This window comes from Gambusia affinis, linkage group LG21, assembly GCF_019740435.1.
Source record: "Gambusia affinis linkage group LG21, SWU_Gaff_1.0, whole genome shotgun sequence".
In the NCBI taxonomy this organism is placed as follows: Eukaryota; Metazoa; Chordata; class Actinopteri; order Cyprinodontiformes; family Poeciliidae; genus Gambusia; species Gambusia affinis.
Genome location: NC_057888.1, coordinates 15,043,651 through 15,055,887, shown reverse-complemented (window position 1 = coordinate 15,055,887; position 12,237 = coordinate 15,043,651). Strand labels below are relative to the sequence as shown.

Genomic DNA, 12,237 nt, shown 5'->3' with positions numbered 1-12,237 from the left:
ACCGGTTCCCATGCAGCTGGGGAAAACAACGTCCAACCTTGTACTTGTAACCCAAGTAGTGAAAACTTGGTGGGAATATTCAGGAACTTAGAATAAACATAGAGCAATACAACTAGCAGGTGGGACCTTATTGTAATTTTTCCACATCATGGTGTCATAGTGACAAAAGAAATAACAAGCACTTACAAAAAGTAACTTAGAAAGACAAGAAAATGAAAATGAAATATCCTTCTGGACTGCAGTCAAGTCCTCACACTCCTTTCATTCAGGTACAGAAAAGAAAACAGATCTTGTTTGTTGTGCTGCCGTGAAGCAAGGGAAAACACTATCGGGGATCATGGTGTTCCTGACAGTGAAAGGTGCACACCTTGATACACAATTACTCTAACTTACCTCCATAATAGAAATACAATAGGACAAAGAAGCTTTCATAACAGACATGATATTTAACACTGCCAATCCTGACCGAGTTATAGATTTTGAATATTCTTTAGGGTTTCTCTTGGCGCGTGTTCAGAATCGCCATGCCGTCTCCTGTAAATATCAGCTATTCAGCTCCTTCTGCCAACATGCAGTTCTTTTCTCGTCACACCCCCCACTACTCTGCTTCTGTAATTCACATCTGCTGTGTTGGATGTAACCAAGTTTTAGTTGGTGTTCATTCGAGCTGGTTTTTAGGACAAACCGGGAAAAATGTCCTTTTCGCTATCTGAATTGACAGTGGCTGTTTTAAAGTATTTAATTCTACTGTTGCTGAATTGACATTGGAAGAATGTTAACGAGATGGCTTGGACTAACTGCTGCAGGAATCACAGGTTGGTTAAATATAATACACTTTTGTTCTTTTAAAGGTTTTTTGGGGGTAAAGTAAAAAGAAAAACAGACATTTTCAGCAAAAAGAAAAAAAAAAAGAAAGACCAAGTTCACCCTCCACCCATCTGAGTCAGCAGCTTCGACGTGATACAGCCACACATCTGAAACACTCAGCAAATGACGGGCCTTGTGAAGCCATTGTGGAGGTGTAATAGGCAGACAAATCCAGGAATCTAAAGGTTGGACTGAGGGTGGAAGGATGATGGAGTAGGTCAGGTGATATTATCATCTTTATAACCATAACTGGGATCTGGTTGCCATGGAGTGTGGTGGAGGAGAGTTGGGAAAGGTGTGTGGGGGGGAAGGGGGGAATTGGAAGTGTGCCAAAACATAGGTGGGGGTTGGAAGCAGTTGTGTTGTAGTATTTTGTTCAGAGGATCCCCTTCAAAAAGTCATATCACGGGATCTAAATGCTCTAAACAGCACTAAAATTAGGATTTGATTATTTGTTTAAGTTTTGTTGGAGGATCTTGGAGCTTGTCTTAATCAAAGTAAAAAATAAAAAATAAAAATAAAATACATATACAATAAAGGTTAAACAGTTAGTTTGCATGCGCACATGTCCGGCACAAAGCAGGGAAACCGTCCTTGGCTGGAGTAATTGACTCCGGTGTGTTACGGAACAATGCGGTCACGATCCTCACATTAAGGGGTTTTAAAAAGGTGCTGTATGCGCGTTAGGCGTCTCCCAGCCCGTCTTCCTTCTAGCCTGAAGATGTCGCTCTGTCACCTCCTATAAATCCGCCGCTGCGCGCGCGGGCGTGTGCGCGAGCGACGGGCGAGAGCGAGACGGAGCGCCTCTGTCTGCCTCCTCTCCGGTGAGCGTTGCCTCCGTGTCGCTGCAGTGCTTTGCTGCGCTCCTTGCCTCTCCGTCTTTCTTTCTCTCTTCTCCTCTTCCACTCGCGGCTCATTTCTTCCTTCTTTCTCACCTGCGTCCCCCCGCATCTCCTTTCCCCTCTTCCCCGTTCTCCCTCCCCCCCTCCTCCTCCCTGCGGATGCCTTTAGCCTCTCGCGCCCCACCCGCACGCACTCAGCATCCCGGCAAATGGTCCTTCCATCCACAGCGACTGTGGACTCAGGACGCAGAGAAGAGGCGCACCTTTTCCCTTTTGATCTGATCTGAGCACCACTGCGGATTGACTTGGAAGAGGGGCGGATCGGGGACTTCTTGGGTAACGAGCAGAAGCTTGAAAGCGCGGCCAAAAACCTTATTTGGGTAAGTCATCGCGCTCCCAAATAAGCTCTCCCAGCTGTATGAGATTGACTGGAAAGAAGCTGTCAGCTCAACAAACGCGTGTGTTTGAAGTCTGCTGTTTGGTTCTCGCAGTCTGGAAATCCGACCTGAGTTCAGGATCATTTACTAAGGGTAATTTATAGACACAGCGTTTGCATGCATGGTGCTGTTTTTTTTTTTTTTTTCCTTGTTTAAAAAAAAAAAAAAAAGAAAAAAAAAGCTTTGCTGTGAAACCTATCTCGGTGAAATGCGTCCAAACATACTCAGATTGTTCAAGACACAATATCTTTTGGCTCCACATGGCTGCTGACCTAAATCTACCACTGGTTGTGCGTAAAAAGGCACTCTGAAGCCTCAGAAGACGCCATGTAAACAAAAGGGGGTAGCTTATTTATGCTCTTCCGGTTGACTACATTCAGGTAAAAGCCTCTTTAGTTAGAAGTGATGTTGCTCAGAGCTTTAGAGTTCTGTGAGAATAAATGTTTGTGCAGTTATTCTCACTTATAGCTGGGAAGTTTTGTGTGGATCTGTCGGTAGATTAAAGCAGAGCTTTAAATCTGTACCTTCACCCACTTTGCTTGTGGCTCTCTGATCAATAGACATTTCCAGGAGGGAGACTGAGCACTGGCAGTTTGTCAAGGGCACACAGTATATCTAGAAGATGAGGTGGCGGAGAGGATGAGGAGGGTTCAGCTGACGTGAGGGCATGATGCAGGTCATGTATGTCAGATCCTGGGATAGAGAGTGATTGACAGCTGATACGGAAGGAGTGAAAAAGGTGCCAGTGAAGTGCATTCTCCTTACTGGATCAAACTGCTTTGTCTTTTTTTTCTCCCCTGTGTTTGTACAAACTTTGAGCCGATATCTGCAGATGAAGCAACTTTCTCTCTGCCAGGTAAGCAGCTGTGAGACCAGGAGAATGCCGTCACGTTCGATTCTCCTCAAACTGACCTCTGATGATGCCGAAAGGGGACAGAGCTCCTTGATCTGCTTAAAAACAGCATGTTGGCGCTTTCTTAGCACTTCAAGAGACGACCCTAATATTACCCCCTCCCCGAGCAACACGTCTTCAAGGAACTTCTGATTTATTTTATTTATTTTTTTTTCTTATTGTTAAAAGGATAAGGAGCATTACAAAGGAGCCTATCACTGTGGGAACTGTCTCAACAATTCTCGTGCAATCGTTCTCCTTTAAACCACAGGCATAGACACTTCACCCTTTCTCCAAATTTCCTAAAGATTAGCTTCTTTTATGTCCCGTAAATGTCTCCAGTGGGCATGAAAAGCCTCGTCCTTCATCGCGGACACAGATTAAGCTAATTCACACAGCAGCGCAGGCCTAATGCCTAATCACTATGCTGCGTTGGCAGAACCGAACAGTCTTTCTACTGTGGCTGCCAGGGAGAAAGAGAGAGAGAGAAAGAAAGAAAGAGTAAAAGAGGGAAGGAAGGCTTGCCGCCAGTGCCTATTGATCGGATGGAGGGGATACTGTCAGACGACCACGGGATGGAGTGCTGACGACAGTCCAACGAGCCACTGTGATGAGCTGGCCCGGCAGTTGCTTTTACACACCGAATAATGCTGATGTTAGGGGAAGACTTTAAATTATAGTTGTCCTCCAGAACAGGGTCAGGAAGGATTCGGAAAATGCTGCATTTCAGTCATGAACAAGGATGTATTTAATCGAGTGAAAAGAAAGAAAAGTCAGGTTTGGTGCGTTGCTCTGATCATGACCAATCTTTTGTCAGCATTAAACCACATCTGGTCCTCAAGGCTGACTATTTGTCATGTCAGTAAACAGTGAGCTCAGTGCGAAATATTCATTATTTCAGCCTTGATTTTTACCCTTGAGGAACTGAAAGCAGCAGTAGAACTTTATTTATTTATTTTTTTGTAACCATATTATATTTAACTTGTGTTTACAAGACTAATAGGTTCCCAACTGTGCTCAAAGCTTTGAAATGACTGAACGCCAACGTATAATTTTCAGTGTGACTTTTTGCCACATCAAGAACTTCTGGCATTCATTAAAAGCTTGGCCTTTAAACAAAGTTCAAAGAGGCCATATGGTTATCCTGCTTCGTGTTTCAGTCAAGATACAAGTTTCCCTTCAACCTAATTTGATTTGGAAATACGCTTGGACCTTTCAACTGAAAAAAAAAGAAAAAAGAAAAACTGGGTTGAAATATAAATAAGTGCAGTTGCATCAATGAGATTTTAAAGCCATGCAACAAATATTCACTCATTTCATTGTGTTGAACATTCCGTACAACTTCTACAATCCAATCACGAAAGACAAAACTCTGACAGGAGAGTAAATGTTTAACTTTTTGATGCTGGTGAGCGGAGTTATCTGCTTTTTGTTCTTTTATCTTTCTTCCAACGTTTGACTTTCGTGTGATGTTTTCTAGCCTGAGGCAGCTAGCTGGCATTTAATCCACGTAGCAGACTTTATTGATTGCATATTCATGGGACTAGGCCGGATGCTGGTTGGCAGCCATAATGTGATCTTTGATCAGATAAAGTGATACTTATGTTAGTCATGAGTGGCTAAAAAAGGTTGGGTTATTTGTCACTTCTACAATGTTTGGATTACACTGAGCTATTAAAATATTACATTCGTGGTTTTTCGCCAAGGAAGACGTAAAAGCATATTTTAGTTCAGAGTTTCAGACTGATTTGCTATACTTGAGATTTTCAATCAAATTTGCTCATGTAGGTCATTGATAATAACTCTACCTATTCATGTTTACTCTACTGTTAATGTTCAGATTATTGGTTAAACAGTCAGTTCACACTGAGATAAGACCCTTGATATTTAAAAGATAGACGGCAATGACATTTAAGATACTGGAAATCATCATATCGCTGATTTTGGGCTTTTAATGAGGCATTTGGACTTATTTTTCCAAAGTTTAAGAACATGCAACATGCATAAATTTTAAAAACAAAAACTGAATCAATTGGTTTGAGCTTACGGCAAAGGAATCAAATTAGCAGACAGAGAAACAATGCACTTTGCGTCTCTTTACTTTGCTGTGAACTGTAGCCGATGGTACTGCAACATCCTCAAGTTCGACTGTTCCTAAAATGTCTGTACCAAGAAAGTTGGATGGGAATATCTGTTCCAACAGGACAATAATCTCAAACACACAAACAAACCACTTTTGGAATGAATAAAGAGGGTTGTCATTTTAAAGATGCATGGACTATATTTGAATGTCAGGTTCGTAACAGAAAACAAACTAATAAATGTTACATAAGTGGGAAATTGTGAGATTTCACTTCTACTTACTAAGGGACATTTATCCAAACTCCATATTTTTAAAATCATTTTCACGCAAGCAAATCTACATTAGAATAAAACTTTTGCACCAAGTCTTACTGTTTAAAAGTTAAATATTATATTTTTCTACAAACACAGTTCAGATACAATTTGTGACATTCATGCCCTTGATGAAAGGCATGAATGTCACACGACAATTCCTGTATGTGAGGTACAGGAAATTTCTGACCTGTGCCGCATGTATTTACACAACATGATTACAGTGCGCGTACAGATTACATTAAACCAACAAAAGAGTCATCAGCAAGAGGAGTGAGTCACTCCAGCTTTTCAGATAAGTTAGAAGACAAACAATATAATTCCAAGCTAAGAGCTTTAGCGAATGTAAGTTTTTATCATTAAATAAATACAGGAACAGCCTGTTACCTGTAATGTTGAGAATCAATCAGCTTGAAAGGTTGCGTAAACAATACATGATTTGTACCATAACACTTTCAAAATAATTATTTCAAAATGCGTCTAGAACTTTGTGTAAATTTAAACTTTTAAAAACAGCTGACTGGAAATGTTTTTTTTTGTTAGTAAACCTGCAAAAGGTTTCCAAAGAGTGGCTTGGTGAGGCCACTGAAATCCTTAGGTGTGGTACAAAAAGCAACAAGTGATAATATAAAATGTTGGGACATGGTCACGAGAGATGGAAGATATATATATATATATATATATATATATATATATATATATATATATATATATATATATATATATATATATAATTTCAAATTAAAGGAATAAGATAGTTCATTTGACATGGGCATGACAAGATCCAACAACGGTACCTTTATCGGAAAATTTTAGATGTAATTCTACAAATTTCTACAATGTACTAAACTACATGTTGTTGTTCTATTGCTCAGGAGAAGACTCACTTTTTGCTTTTGAGTACCGGTAATCTGTCGCTTGATCCATTGTGAGCCCTTTTTTTTTTTTTTTATCTCCGACTTCAGTAAATTTTGCTCAGGCCCGTCCTCAACCTGACTTCAAAGGATTTGTGGGCATTTTTTGTTGCAATAGTTTTTTTCTTATTTGTGAATGAGAAATAGAGTAATGATAGAACTCTTTGATCAGTCAATGAAGATAAGGTTCCTTGAGGTTTATTTTCTATGGCTGCATACTCTTCCAATCAGCATGCTAACAATACAAAGAGACTTCATTCTAAAGCAGACTTTGGCACATTTGGTGAGTTGGAATGAAAAAAACTCAGAGGTGAAGGAGTGGGCGATTGCAATTTATCAATTTTTTAAAATTTTTTCATTAAATTCAGATTGGAATTAACAAAAACTTTGTGAACATGTGTGATCGTATGGGATGATTGGTAAAATTTATTTGAATGAAAAAGTAAGGGAGGAGCAGATGCTCCTCTTGTTCAGGTGTTTACATGCTTTCATGTGGCTATTTGAAAAATACTGGCAAACTTCTTTAGGAAATCAAACTTGAAGGAATTTTTCTATCTTTTAATCAGAGTGGACTCAAGATGCATCGCCAATTCATGGAGATGATCGCTGTCCTGCCGGAACCCCTTGTTGACACTATTGATTATTTGTGGTGTACTTTTTAGATTTGTTTTTTTCTCCTCAAAACACTTGGAGCCTGAGGCCCTGCCTTTTCAAGTGGACAGAGAATCCACAGCATGTCAAAAGTCTTAAAATTTTCTGTCACTTTTTGCTTTTTGTGAGCACTTTTAAGTGACTGTAGGGCCAGCAGGCAAATAACTTTTGTAAGCTTTCTGTCGATGTGACAAGCTCTCCTCTTTTAGTGAGTGTCTGCTCCACTTATGTTTGCTCACCATCTGCTGACCTTTACTTTAAAGCCAGAAAAGATATGGAAACTGTTTGTCATATAAAAGGTCAGTGGGAAGTGTTATTAGGTTATGGCTGAGCAGAATGGATCATACAGCTGGCAGATTGTGCCTGTGAAAAAAAACCCGAAACAAAAGCAAAACACTTTTAGTCACTTTCAGACACTCGGTATGAACATTCCTGGCAGATAAAGTGCATGGATAATAGCAACAGTACTCTTTTCCTGCAAAATTCTAAAAACATCTCTCTCTGAAAGAGCCCCGTCACCTTTTTGTTGGGCCTTTAATCTTGTTTTCAGTCACGGGAGCATATTAGTTTTCAAGAAAACGGATAATGAGTTGTCCAGGGTTAACAATGCTACGGGTCGGCGTCTCAACGCGCTGTGTTGCACACAATGCATGCGGTTTGTAATGCATTGCCTCGCAAGCGCTGCAAGGTGGTCAAAGGTAAAACTATTCAAGTGCCGCGTGTTGTGTTTCGCAGTGATTAATGAGAGGGACGTTGAGGAGCACAGCAGGAGGACAGCACAAAAATATGGAGGAGGCAGTGATGTGTCGGAACAAGTCCAGAAAAAGCAGCAATATGTGTTCGAGAGACAGAAAGGGAGAGAAGCAGACACACACAGAGCGAGTGGGCTGTGTGTGTGCCTACCAGTGTGTCCCTGCTGCTGACTCTCCTCCCATCTTCTAATGAGCTTGCTGCAGATGGGACACCCTCTGTCAGCCCATTGCCCTCCTCCTTCCTCCTCCACTTCCTTATCCATCCTACATCCCTTCACTCTTTTTTTTCTTTTTTTTCTTTTAAACAAAGCAATGACATAAAGGAAGGAAGCAAAGCAGGACATCATGTTGATGTTGATATGGGTGATGTGGCACAAAAAACAGCGGACGGGGTGAACGATGCGGTCAAGGGAATTCTCTGGAAGTGGTGCGAAAACGGCTGCAAGAGAATGATATTGAGGAGCGAAAGAGGCTTTTTATGCAATGAGGAGGAAAAGTAGCAGACAGGCTGGGCGACAGACAGAGAATCGTCGATATCAAGAAACAACGGCAACGTGTGAAAAGGAAGCAAAGGCAGCGTGACAAAGAAAACGACTGAACTGCAAATGTGTTCAAAACATGCAGAAGCGAAAAAAAAAAAAAAAAGCTATCGATGAATGTTTTTGTGGAGCCGGCTTTGCAGGACAAGCCGAATGCCCATGGTTACATGACATCATATATGTGCCTGTCACCCTGCACTTTTGAATCTGAATTAATAATTGGCTCAGCTATAGCCACGTCTGCCAGAGTTAATTGAGCATCAAAGAGAGATGGTTGCAGGAGCATAGATCAAGATAGATTTTCCGGGCAAATGCCGGGATATTGCCTAGAGTTGGTGTGTGTGCGTGTGTGGGTGCGTGCGTGGGAGTGCACATGGGCGTGTGTGAGTGAGTGAGTGTGTAACTGGTGTGGTGACACATTTGTTAGTTTTGCTCCTATGAATATGCATGATTGTGACCTTTTTACGTGTACTGAGATCTGTAATTGGATTTTAAACGTGGCCTAAGGTCAGAGCTTGTGTGTGCGAGTGCTGCTGCTTGTGTGTGTGCAGCGCCGTGCAAAAGTGTCTCGGTGCCTTAAGGTCGTCCACAGTTAAGTCTCAATTAATGAATCGAGTCGTCAAAAGTTTATTAACGGATTGTTTCAAACTTGATTTGATTTCTGCTTTTGACAACAATTCTCCACTTTGTGTTGATGCATCGTGAAGAAATCCTAATGAAATGCATTTAAGTGTGTGGTGGTAAAGATAGAGGTGGGGGGGGACTGGAACTGATTTATTTTTATTTGTATTTTGCATGTGAGTTTGCATTATTTCCTCTCTAGATTTCATGCACGCTATTTACTTTTTATTGGAGTTTTTCTTATGTGTAATCAAGTTACTTCTGTAGTGGATTGGTGATGTTGATCTGGGTAAAGGGGGATGAAAGCATGTGCTCACATCCTCTGGTATCCTTATCCTTCATTTTCATGCTAATAATAATAATAATTAATAATAATAATAAAATATGTGTTAACGTTCAAAGTGTTTTTGTTTTTTTTGCATTCTCTGTTGTCTGGAGTTGTCTGGATAGCTTCCTGACTGCCTCTCAGTTCATTTCTGGGAGATGATTACGCCTTCTCTTTCAGCATTATCCTCCTCTTTGACCCATCAGGTTAAATCTGTTTGTGAGAAAGCAATTAGGCTGCTTCCTCGGTGTGGCTGGTGTGCTCTAATTTTCACGGGCACTGAGAGAAAAAAAAAAAAAAAAAAAAAGTACAGTTTGAAGCAAATGCCAGAATTGAAAGGACCTTATGTGTTGGCTAATTTAAAAAAAAACAAACAAAAACCCACCGGAGCTGCTGTCTGAGGGACAGACAAGAAAGACTTGGCATAATGACATGTTACATGGCAAAAAGCAGCCTGGGTGTATTGTTGTCGGCCTCATCTCTAGTCGCAGCGACAGCAACGTGGTATTATCTCGCTGGCTGGTCAAGTGAGTAATGATATGTTTGATGAGATATGAACACCTGTGCCTGAGTGTGCGTGGGCGAGCATGTGCGGGCTTCTTTTCCTGTCTTTTTCCTTAACCCACACGTCATTCCTGGCTTTATCTAAATAGGAGGAGAGAAAAAAATAAAACACATTTACATAAAATCAAGACAGTCTACCCCAATTGTGGGGATGCAGCCAGCAGACCGGTGTCTCTGAGCATTTAGCATCCCAAGTGCTACCTGAAAAGCTATAGAAAAGGATTAGCTGCTGCAGAGCTGAGCCACTTAGGCAGAAACTAATAATAAAAAGTGATAATTCAACTCTTCTTGTCGTTATTGTAAATATGCAAGTGTTTAAACGAAACGCATATGTATTTTTTATACATATGAGCTTCCCAGGAAGGGTAAGTAAGAAGAAGAAATCAGCTCTGTGCTTGTTTTTGTGACATTTTATTAGATTGAGAGACATGAGGAGATATACTTGATATGCTGTCATTAAACTGCCTACTGCACGGTTAAATTGCACAGTAAAGTTGGTGTTCAGGACCATCGGTGGCCGGATGACTGTGATCGTCTGGCAGTCATAAATCGTTTACTGAAGATAGATTTTCTTCTTTTCTTAGTACAATGTTTTGTTTAGTTGTTGTTGTTTTTTTGTCCTCTGCTATGCATCTTGGGAATTTATAAATATTTATATCTCATCTAGTTTATTTGTATAATACATAATACATTTTTGTAGTTAAAGTACCTTTCTGAAAGCGTGAATTATTTAGAGTTTCTGCATTGATTTGCTCATGATCTCAGAGGTGCTCTGACTCCACGTTTTCTTTTTTGTTGTCATTTAGACACATTTGAGGATTTTCAGAAATGACTAAACTGTTTAAGAGGATGCCACAGAATTTAAGTCAAAGCAAAATCCAGATTTTGGCTTGACCACTCCCAAAACCTTCATTTCAATATTTTCTGGCCAGATCATGCCTGCATGCTTTATTTGATTGTCCAGTTGAAGAACCCAGGTCCACTTAAGATTACAAACTGATGGCTGGACATTCTCCTTCAGGATTTTCAGGCTGAGAGGAGGTTTTGTGGTTCTATCAATTACAGCAACTTTTGGAGATATTCAAGATTTTATGCTTTTTTTTGGTAAATCTGAGGCAGATTAATTTGTTTTGTAAGCTTAAACATCCAGTATAGAAATTTGTCAAAATATGACCAGCGTGCATGGGTGGCGTCAGGTCAATATACAATCCAAGACTGACATCAGTATTGGATTGGATAGTGATATCACATTTTTTACTTGTAAGAATTTACAGTCTATCAAAGGGTTTTTGCTACTGAGCCTCATCAAGAGTGAAATGTGTTTCTTTTTCCTCCCAATTGCACTAAATAAACTTTAGCTGAAAAGTAAATCCAACTTGCACTGCAGGGCAAGCTTTCCTAAATAAAACATTTTTTAGAAGTAAAATTGATTTTTTATTTTTTTTAAATTCCTCACATGATGATGAAATAAGAAATAATTTGCATCAGCAATTGATAGATCTTAGTGAGTCTGTTCATGTAGTTCCAAAAAAAATCCAGCAGAACTTTCTGCATTTATGCAAACCAAGTCGGCTATAATTTGGCAACTGGGTTGCATCACATGAATACAGTTGGTCTTTCCGTAACTGTTCACAGCAATGCTTTTACCAATAAAATTTGGTGTTGTCACTGGCGACAGTAACTCACTAAACTCCTTACCCGTTACAGCAGATTGCAGCATATGTTTCAAACCAATTCTAGTGACTAAATCTGAGCGATTTAGTGGAAAAGATTGAGATTGTGGTGCTAATACTGCAAAATGTGACTCCAACATAGTTGTATGCTATAAATACCATATATTGAAGCATTACCGTATTACGTCTTTTTAAAAAAAGAAAATAAACAGTTCATTGTATGAAATTAAATCTTAAGTATCTTTTCAAACTGTCTACAACCACTATCATCCCCTGACAAACACTCACACAGAGTGATCTTCCTGTCTTAGAAGCTTCCAGTCAGCCAAGTGGGATAAATGCCTGGCCAGATGCCTGTGATCGAATCAGCTACCCATCGGCAGCGCTCTCAGATCCTTATCAGTTATGGCTACTTCCATTGCCAATCAAAGTGTTTCTCACATCTGGACCGATATGACGGAAATGATGGCAAGGACCAGAATTGGAAAACGATAAGCACCAGACCAAGTACGGATTGAGCTTTTTCATTTTTATTGCTCTGCATGATCTTATGAGTTTATTCAGATTAGTGTCCACTTGGATTTACAAAGACAAATACGGAAGGAGGCAGTCACCAGGTGAGAAAGGCCGAATGTCAAGTTAGGACTGCTCTTGCAAAAGAAAAGAAAAAAAAAGGATGCATGGTTTTTACCTGTGAACCACGTCCACCGTTAAAACCCAGATCACAGAGAGAAAGAGGACTTAGCTGTGAGAGTTATGGCACATC

General features: G+C 40.2%; 1 protein-coding gene across 1 annotated transcript in view; it reads left to right on the top strand.

The window, feature by feature from the left end:
- The first annotated feature begins 1,669 nt into the window (after positions 1-1,669).
- ctnnd2a (catenin (cadherin-associated protein), delta 2a) overlaps positions 1,670-12,237 on the top strand; it is a 219,618-nt gene continuing 209,050 nt past the window's right edge. The window contains exon 1 of the mRNA XM_044104670.1: positions 1,670-2,089. The gene's annotated coding sequence lies outside the window, so the exon portion shown is untranslated. The remainder of the gene's footprint in view (positions 2,090-12,237) is intronic.